This window comes from Dermacentor variabilis, chromosome 1 (genome assembly GCF_050947875.1).
Source record: "Dermacentor variabilis isolate Ectoservices chromosome 1, ASM5094787v1, whole genome shotgun sequence".
Classification (NCBI taxonomy): Eukaryota; Metazoa; Arthropoda; class Arachnida; order Ixodida; family Ixodidae; genus Dermacentor; species Dermacentor variabilis.
Window position 1 is genome coordinate 56,755,492 of NC_134568.1, and position 10,658 is coordinate 56,766,149.

Here is a 10,658-nt window from a genome sequence, read left to right on the forward strand (position 1 = left end):
CCGTCTACCATCCCCATGAGGGCATACTAGCCATTGTAGCGCTTTACTCTAGGACAAGTGCTAAAAGCGTGGTGTGTTTTGTCCTTTCCGCACGTCGTCCCTCCATTCTGTTATGGTTACCATCAACGTTGTGTCCGTCAGGTCTCCTCCTCATTTTAGCTTCACCATCGCAAGGGTGGACAGAGAAAGGAAGCTTTCTTCACAATCAGCCCCAGCGGGATTCCACCACTCGTAACTGCTGCAATTTGCAATCAGTAACTGGACATGCTAACTACATTCTTAGTTTCACAATGGCTAGAGCGCGCAGAACCTGTGCATGCCACCTGTGCCATCGAATCCCTTCATTTCAAATCTCCCGCCGGCCTTGCTGCACAGCTGCCTGCAGTTTCAGCCTGCCCGGCGGCGCTACCTCTGCTATTCCTCGACTGCCCCCGGACTCTCCCATGGTCATCGACAGCGACAGACACGACGACTATAAAGGCGCATCATCCGCGCTCGGCGCTCTGTGGGCTCGGTGGCTGTGCCACTATGCAGTCATTCAACCCGCTCGTTTTCGCTACGCAGGTTAGTAAGCAATACTCTCTTTTCGCAAAAAAATCGAACAACTACTGTCTCCTGCAGCTGCCGAGCCCACAGTGCTGCCTTTCTATTGCTCTCGAATGTGCTGATGTCATGCTTACCCTCTTGCTCTTGGCTGGCGACGTTGAATCAAACCCAGGCCCCGAAAAGGTGCTAGAACAACTGAAGAAACTGTCTGATGGACAGTCACATTTAATCGCCGAGGTCCAAGGACTTAGAAATCAACTTACTACTACGGTACAAGCTATTTCTGATCTGAGTAACAGGTTATCCGCCCTGGAAACTAATTATCAAGATGTTGTAACCCTACGCACCGACATAAACACCATTTGCGCTAACACCACCCAAACAACCAAAGAAATCCGAGGTATAGAAGCCCGTTTGGATGATGCCGAAAATCGCTCACGACGTAACAATTTAATTTTTTACAACATTAAAGATGAGAATGCATCCGAAACATACCCCGAATCTGAAGAAACAGTCCTCCGCCTGTGCCGTGATCACTTAAACTTATCCATTGACCCCAAAGAAATTGAAAGGGCTCACCGTCTCGGGCGCCATTCTGCTAATCGCATACGACCCATAATAGTCAAATTTACATTTTATAAAACCAAGGAGCTGATTCTTTCAAATGGCCGTAAGTTAAAGGGCACCAATTACAGCATAGGCGAGGACTTTTCACACCCTGTCCGAGAAGCGCGAAAGCACCTTGTAAAGTTTGCCGAAGCTACTAACACTAAATTTTCCTTGCGCTATAAAACCTTGTGTATCGGTACTAAACGTTATGCATTCGACGAGTCATCACAATCTGTACATGAAATCTCATAGCATACGACTTATCGCCGCACTACTAATCTTCCTTGTAAAAGCCTTCGCGGTAAACTGCCAAATCTTTCTTTTTCCATTATCTTTACCAACATACGTAGCTTCCTCCCAAAGCGTGAACACATCTGTAATCTTGTTTCTTCATCTGCCAGCAATATACTCGTACTAACAGAAACGTGGCTAACAGACGACGTCACCAATCCGGAAGTTTTGGCTGATTTGCCTCAATTTAACGTTTTTCGCAAGGACCGCAAGAGCTCACGAGGAGGAAGTGTTCTTATTGCCACTAACCAGCTGTTGCCTTGTTCTGTTATTAACATCCAATCGGAGCTTGAAATACTATGGGTAATCTGTCGTTCTATACCACAAATCGTCATACTAGGCGTCTGCTACAGACCCCCCTCCAGTAATGCAATCTTTTCTTCGCAGTTAAACGATGTCTGAATCAAATAACTGGCAAATATCCCAACGCGCGCATTATTCTTTTTGGTGATTTTAATTACCTCTCCATTGACTGGCTGAACCTAACACCAACAGGCAACACCGAAATAACTAACTTCGTTGACATTTGTTTGAATTTCAATCTCACCCAGTTAGTAACTGAACCCACACGAGTCACACATGAATCCTCCAACATCTTGGATCTTATTCTAACTAGTCACCCAGAAAGCTTATCATCGCTTACTTACCTCCGCGAAATAAGTGACCACAAAGTTTTACACGCTACTTTCACCGTCACCCCTGAATCGCGTCAAACTTTCCACAAAACAATTCACCTCTATGACAGAGGGAATTACGAAGAAATTAATAATCACCTGACGGCGTCATTTCCAAACTTTGAGACGGGTTTCGATGATCGATCCCTGGAGGATAATTGGCTCACTTTCAAAACTAAAATTACCGAACTCACCGCGAAGTTTATTCCCACCATCACATTTCGTGCAAGTCACAACAAACCATGGTTTTCAAAGCTCTTGAAGACACTCGAGAACAAAAACAGAGACTTTTCCGTGCAGCAAAACGCAACCCAAGCGCATGCGCCTGGGAGAAATATTACACAGCCGAATCAACATACCTGCAATCTATCCGTAACGCAAAACGCGATTTTTTCCAAACTGACCTCCCCAAGATCCTAATAAATAACCCGAGGAAGTTCTGGAAAGTACTAAATCCTCAACAGGCTCCGATCATCACACTAGCTAACCCACTTGGCGAGATGACAAGTGACATTGACTGTGCAAATATTTTTAACACCGCTTTCTCATCCGTCTTCACACACGAAACCGATATGCCACTTTCTACCGCAACTACCAACCTAAGTTTGCCTATGCCTTCAATCACGTTTTCTGCGCACGGCATTATATGTATTATAAAAAATATCAAGATGTCATCTTCAGTGGGTGCTGATGAAATCACCCCCAAGTTCCTCAAAAATACTGGCCATGCTTCCGCACCGTATCTATCAAAACTTTTTGCACAATCACTTTCCACAGGTAGCATTCCCAGCGATTGGAAGGTGGGGAAGGTTGTTCCGGTCTTCAAATCAGGTAACAAAGAATCACCCCTTAACTACCGCCCCATCTCTTTAACAAGCGTGCCGTGCAAAATCATGAAACACGTCATTTATTACCACGTAATGAATTTTCTTGACTCTATTAATTTTTTTCATCCTGCTCAACATGGCTTCCGTAAAAACCTATCCTGTGATACACAATTGGCTATTTTCATCCATGACGTGCATATGAACCTTGACTGTAACCTTCAAACTGATGCAATATTCCTGGACTTCGCGAAAGCATTTGACAAAGTACCCCACCAACGCTTGCTACTAAAACTTTCATGGTTAAACCTTCATCCTAACATTTTACAGTGGATAAGTGAATTCCTTGCTAACCGCACCCAGTATGTTTACGTTAATAATCAAGCCTCTAGTACTCTTCCCGTAACATCAGGTGTCCCGCAAGGATCAGTCCTTGGCCCGCTATTATATTTAATATACATTAATGACCTACCAACGCATGTCTCTTGTAACATCCGTATTTTCGCCGACGACTGTGTCATCTATCGCACAATCAATAACACCTCTGATCAGCACGCCCTCCAGAATGACTTAAACAGCGTACAGAACTGGTGTAACCAATGGCTCATGGAACTAAACCCCAATAAATGTAAACTCGTGTCTTTTAACCGAAAACGTAATCCTCTCCTCTTCTCGTACAAAATCTCGCACGCCACGGTAGAATTAACTCACACTTATAAATACCTCGGCGTAACATTGTCCAATGATCTAACCTGGAACGCACATGTCACAAAAATCATATCATCCGCTAACAGAACCCTTGGATTCTTAAAACGTCATCTACGACATGCCCCACAAAACGTAAAACTACTTGCCTACAAATCACTTGTCCGTCCTAAATTAGAATACGCCTCTGCTATTTGGAGCCCTAACCAAAATTATCTAACAATTTCCCTAGAATCAGTACAAAGTCGAGCCACAAGATTCATATATTCATGCTATTCATATAACGTTAGTATATCATCATTAAAAGCAGAGGCAGGTTTAACATCTCTAGCTTGTAGACGTCGTATTACTAGTATGTGCTTGTTTCATAAACTTTATTACAGCTCACTTCGTCATCCGCCCTACATCAATCCGCCGGCACGTATCTCCCCCCGCATTGGTCATCCCCTTCAAGTTGCACGGCTTCGTACGCGCACTGCTACTTTCGCATCTTCATTCTTTCCACGCTCAGCCCCGGACTGGAACGGCCTTCCACACGACATCGCCGCAATCATCTGTACATCCAAATTTTTGAATTGTATAACTACTATATTTAACCGCGAATAATTTATGTTCATTACGTGTTTTCTTTGTTTATTATGATTCATACATGTAACCCACCCCTTATGTAACACCCCCAACCCCGGGGGCCTTTAAGGTAATAAAGTGAAGTGAAGTGAAGTGAAGTGAAAACGTAGAGCTTTGGTCGCCATCACTACCGCGAAGCCATGTCAATGTAGATATAAGTACTTGCAGGAGCTGGGCATGCTAACTTCTGCGCTACCACCTGCCGCCGCCACCTCAGATTTTCTATGCATACCTGCTACTTGTTTTCATCGCAGACGCATGCAGGACAAACGCGGATAAGTAATTGGATTGGATTGGGAAAACGTTTATTGAGCCTGCAGTAAAGCGCGAAGGCGCGCTCGGACGTAGCCTACGTCGCCATCATGGCGGGTGCTCTGCGAGGATCCCCGCTCGCCGTTGCCGGCTCGCCAGGCTCCTGCCTAGCCAGCGCCTCGATGACCTATTGGACGGCCTGGAGTTGTTTTTCTTGGTCGTCGCTCCGCGTTGCTTCCTTAAGCTGCGGCGGTATACGTCCTGAGTTCGCTTCGCTTGGTTATTTGGAGCAATCCCATAGCATGTGCTCGAATGTGGCCGTCTCCCTGCAGCACGCTCTGCACTTGTCATGGGGGTGCGATTCTGGGTACATCCTATGCAAGAGCGCCGGGCTTGGAAGCGTTCTCGTTTGTAGTTGCCTGAACAGCACGGCTTGCGACCTGCTCAACCCTTTGCAGGGCGGCGGGAGAAGTCTGGGGGCCAGCCGAAAGCCTTGGTCAGTTCGGTATAGCTGGTCATCCGGTCTTTGGCGCTGAACCACAGCGGGCAGCCGTTGCCTTGGGCGCGGTCGGTTAGTCCTCGCGCTCGGGCGTGTGCCGTTTCGTGCTTGCTTGCTTCTCCGTACCAGCATGCTTCTCCGACGCTTGTCCTGCGTGCGCCGGTAACCACTTGATTCGAGTCCTCTTGTCGTGGTCTGCCTGTTGGAGCAGGACGCGTGCCGCCGTTAGGGCAATTCTTCCTTTTGCGTAGTTCCTCACTGCCTGTCTGGAGTCGCTGAGGATCATGTGGCATTCTCGGTCTACGATGGCCAGGGCGATGGCTATTTCTTCTGCTTCCTCCACTTGCTTGCTCGATGTGCTGGTGGTCGCCCGCACGTTGCCTCCGGAGTCGACCACTGCGATCGCGAAGCCGTTGCGGCCGGCATATTCGGCTGCATCCACGTATCTGGCGCCGGTGTCTTCCGCGTGCAGGTCCGTCAGTGCCTTGGCTCTAGCGCGTCTTCTGCCTTCATTGAATTCCGGCTGCATGTTCCTCGGCAAGGGGTCAACCCGCACCTTCCGTCGTACGTGATCGGGGACGGGGCATTTTGGTCCCTGCTGTTCGTGATTACCGATGCCTAGACTGCACAGGATCTTTCTGCCGGCTTTTATTGATGACAGTCTTTCCAACTGAGCAGCTCTTTGCCCTTCGGCGATCTCGTCGAGCGCGTTGTGTATGCCCAGCTGGAGGAGACATTTCGTGTTGGTAGTTTCGGGTAGACCGAGGGGTGTCTTGTAAGCCCTCCGGATTAGGATGTCTAGCTTGTTCTTTTCGCTTTTCATCCACTTGTGGAAGGCTGCCACGTACACTATGTGGCAGAGTACGAAGGAGTGTATAAGTCTGATGAAGTTTTCCTCCTTCATGACTCCCTTCTTGGCGGTAACGCGCTTGAGCGGTCTGGTGGCGTTGGCCGCCTTACCCATGATGCGGGTGACGGTGTCTCCGTTCCTGCCGAGCGCTTCGATCGTCACACCCAGGACTCGGATCTTGCTGACCGTCGGTATTGTGTTACCATCCCTGGTGCGGATCTTGATCTTTTCGTGTTTCCTTTGCTTCTTAATTCTGTGCGTTTTGATCGGTTGGTAAAGCAGGAGCTCTGACTTACTTGGAGAGCAACGCAGTCCCGTACCTTCCAGGCTTTCTTCGATCGTGTCGACGGCCGTCTGTAGTGTGGATTTTATGCAGGCATCACTGCCCCCGTCCACCCACAGCGTAATGTCATCCGCGTATATCGTGTGCTTCAGTCCTTCAAGCTGGCATAGTCTTTTATCAACTTGAATCATAACAAGGTTTAATAACATCGGTGAGATGACGGAGCCTTGGGGAGTGCCCAGGCTCCCTAATGTCTTCTCGTCCGTCTTCAGGTCGCCGGCTCTGAGCTCCGCCGTTCAGCCGGTGAGGAAGTATTTGAAATATTTGCACGACCTCTCGCCTAGGTTTAGACGGGACATCTGCGCGAGGATGGCGGAGTGCGTCACTTTGTCGAAGGCGCTTTCTAGGTCGATCCCGAGGACGGCTTTGGTGTCCCTGGTTTCGCCGTCGATGACCTGATGTTTGATAAGTAAAAAATCTCAGTGCCCTCCCACTCTGTGAAGAAAGATTACCAGCAAAGCTGTGTATGTGGGCCCCTTAATGGCGAACTGCACCTCCACCGTATGTCGGCCCCGCATTGCACTGTCTTCGGGATCGGCCCACGTATGGGGAGTGCTTAATGCCTGCTTCACCTGCGCCGCAGGTCGGCCTGGCATGGCGTTACATTCCGGATCAGCCCACGTATGAGGAAAGCTGAACGCTTGCTTCACCTCCGCTGCGGGTCAGGCCGGTGTTACGCTATCTTCGGGATTTTGCTCCACACGCGGAGGCGATAGTGGGGAAAGTAGCCCTTAAAGGTGGATACACACGCGAGGGCAAAATCCCGCCTGCTCCGCGGACAAAATAGTGACGTCATCACTTGAATCCGGCGCAGCCGAGTTAGGTCGCATTCCCACAGCCGGAGCGCCGTTTGCGGAATCTGCGTGCTTACTCTCGACGCCAACGCCACGCACGTTGCCAAATTGCTGGGTACGAGCGCGCATTCCAAGATAGACAGCTATCGGAGGCGGCGTTCGTCCGCGTTGGCTGTTCTACTCGAAGTGAGTGAAGACGACTAGGTGTAGGGTGCAAAAAGAAAACGATTATGCTGGAAGAAATCACGGATGTCGAAGAATACGCTTTGTGTTCAGAGCTTGCTTTGTGAAGATCTACTCGAGTGTGATCCGGACGAATACAAGCGCCTACTGCGCGTCAGCAGCACGCAGTTTTTCTAACTTCTGGCCCGCGTTCAACATACAATCGAGCGGCAAGAAACCATCGTGAGACCATCTGTGCCAGCGAAGACACGGCTTCAAATCACTCTTCGCTTTCTCGCCGCAGGTAAGCACTAGCGTTTGTTTCAATTTGAAGTATCAAGTGTTACTTTTCATGAGGCGCGCTGACTTCTAAATCGAAGGCATCCCCCAGCTTTCTCGACTGCGACTGCTGCCGCTCTCTTGGGAAGTGCGCGCTTCACGTCGCGTGTAATGTCCGCGTGCACTTATTTCCGTTAGCCCGTGGACGCAGGAATGAAACGAAAAAAAAAGAACGAAACCACTCTTTAGCGTCCTACATCTCTGTGCAGTGTGTACAATGACAAACACATCTTCGTTGTGACATGACTGCCCTTACCTCTCGCAATGAACAGTTCGTGTATTTCGGCGTAGATATAGCGAATGCTACGGCGCATCAAAATTATAGTACTAAATTGTTTTGACCGGCACGGCGTATGAACATCGTATAAACATGTTGCATAAGAATGTTGGAAATATGGTGAAATAAAGACAACTGTGTGTATGTAATTTAGTTTCATAGCATGAAAATAGCCGCTTTATAAGAGATTCGCTTTACACAGATTCCAGTGTGAACATCAGATGTGCATATTTTATTCGAATGTGGAGTTCTGTCTTTCTTTGTTAATTTTTAGTGTAACCAACAATTTCTTGTTTTTCTTTTTTTCATAGGAGAAACGCACTACTCCTTAAGCTGACAGTTCAGGGAGGACACTCAACTGTCAACCATCTCATAAAAGAGACATGTGTGGCAATCTACCTGGAGCTGAAAGACGAATTCTTGAAGACTCCCAAGACTGACAGAGAGTGGTCTAGAGCCATGTGAGACATCAAAGAAAATTGGCAGTTCCCCAATTGTATTGGTGCGATAGATGGAAAGCATGTGTGCATCAAGCCAAAGATTCAGGCTCTTTGTATTTCAACTACAATAAAACCTTCAGCATAGTGCTATTTACGCTTGTTGATGCGAACTATAGGTCTCGCTATTTGGACATTGGCGCCCCTGGTTAACAAGGTGATGGCGGAATTTGGCAGTCAACACCTCTGCGAAAAGCAATTGATTAAATAAAATGCGGGACTGCCCAAAACCGTAAAAGTGGCAAGTTCGCCGGATCTTCAAAAGCCCCCGGTTATTGTAGGAGATGATGCTTTTCCTCTGGGTGAAAATTCCTGAAGGTGCGGCGTTTGTTCGCGAAAACCGTTTTTAGAAACTCTGCAGAGGTTCAATCAGATGAAGAAAACATAATGGTACAAATCTAGAACAGCATTCCCAAAAATGATGTAAATGTTTCGGCTACATGGTTCATATTGAACTGGTAACATGCTGCTGACCACAAAAGAAAAAAAAGAGACAGGGCTGAGCGCAAAAATGACATAACGCCCTGCCCTCTCTCTTTCTTTATTTTTTGGTTACGCAGCACGTCATTATCCCAAGAATGAAGTTATAGCAAATAATACACATCGACAGAGTAAGGCGCTGATTCTGCATGGCGCTGAGCCATTTCGAGAGCGATCTCTTGCCATAGCCTGTTACGCAGCTGCGCGCTAGCATAATCGGCGTGCTCTATATTCAATAGCGCGGCGAATCCATCAACAAGAGCAAAAAAAGTGTCGGTTGCTTCATCACTTAGTATTTTCTTGTGCACCTCACTCATGTTGAGGTCACGCAGGCTGCGCGGTCTAAATAGAAATGCGCGCGCAACCACGACTCGTTTTCCCGCTGCACTACAACAAAAGCACATGCGGTCACTCCTGCACACTCCTGCACAACAAAAACACGCGTGGCATCAAGCCACGTATGCATCAAGCCGACAACACGCCATCGTAGCCACGCCATCCCATCCAATGTTGGCAGATTTGACGCTGACTACGTTAAATTGAGGCCAGACGACCGCCAAACGGACGGATGGAAATGCCGGCGAGCATTTTCAATCCGGACCGCGAGCGGAGGAGGCCGGACAAGGCGAGGACGGCAAGTTTTGATGACGCGCGCGTCATGTGATGCGCCATCCACTGCGAAAATTCCTCCTCCGTCCGGTCGTGTGAATGCACCTTAAGAGGAACCTTTCGCTCTGGTGGTCCTATCTAAATACATGTAAAAGGAGAATTCGTTTTTCTCCACAACCACTGCATCAAGTTTTACAAGGTTCCTTGCACTTAAAAGAAAAACTTAAAATCTCGTGACTGTTGGTTTAGCACTTTTGATTTAGGTCATCATTTGTTTATTCAAAATTGGCAACAATCGCACATTTTCGGAAAACGAAACCATCAAGTTCAGAACTCTGTCTTTCGGCAATGAAAACTGTCACAATTCTGTACATTGCATCTAACAGCACATCAAAGCGGTCAAAAGTGATATATTACGCATGAATCTAAAGAAATTAGTAATGTGGAAATACAGCTTTTCCACAACCCTTGTTCACAACTTAACGACTTCACGTAAGATATAAATCGGCATATTGCATTTCTCCGCTTTAAAGTGTCTAAAGGATGCTGTTTACAGAACCGCGATATCAGTTCTTGATGCGGAGTTATTAATTTGTAAACTTCGTGCTTCTGTATTTTTCGCACTTTCGAATTTTTGAAAATCTTTCACCAGAATTCAAGCCTTAAATAGAAATTCCGCTTCCAATAGTCACTAGAATTTACCTTTCTCTCCCGAATCCAGCAAATTTCATTAAAATCGGCCCAGGGGTTATCTCAGAAAAGAGTTTCGGCGTTTTACATCTATCTGAATAGGCCGCGTCGGAGTTGGGCCCCGAGTTAAAGCTTACTGTTAACGACTTCGTTGTAAAAAAAAGGAATAAAAGAATAAAAGAAAAAAAAACGCCTCAGCCCTCAATATCGCCGCCTCAGATTTCGTCATGATGGCACCGCCACCATCGGCACGGCTCCGTGAGCAGCTACCAAGCTGTTCACTTTCGTTATCTTCCTTCCCTCGGCTGCAGCGCATTGTCTTGATGCCAGCGACGCGCTAAATCTGCACCATCATTCCGTCATGCATCGCTTCTGCGACCAAGCAAGCTTTCGGCAGCACACGTTCACTGCCGTATTAACACTAAAACTTTAAAATGCTTGCCTTCGAGAAAGCAGCATGAATAAAAATGGAACGCGACTATGTGGCCATGCAGAACATATCCACGGGGCCATACTATTGATGACAGCATCACAAAAGGCTAGATGTGGTCAGGTTGACTTTACAGGTTGCGAAGAGATGACTGACGGGC

At 47.5% G+C, this 10,658-nt stretch overlaps 1 long non-coding RNA gene across 1 annotated transcript; it reads left to right on the forward strand.

Moving 5' to 3' along the window:
- The first annotated feature begins 7,160 nt into the window (after positions 1-7,160).
- LOC142571275 (uncharacterized) lies at positions 7,161-8,382 on the forward strand. The gene is made up of 2 exons (XR_012825835.1): positions 7,161-7,480; positions 8,104-8,382. It is a non-coding gene; the product is annotated as an uncharacterized LOC142571275 (long non-coding RNA).
- The last annotated feature ends 2,276 nt before the right edge of the window (positions 8,383-10,658 follow it).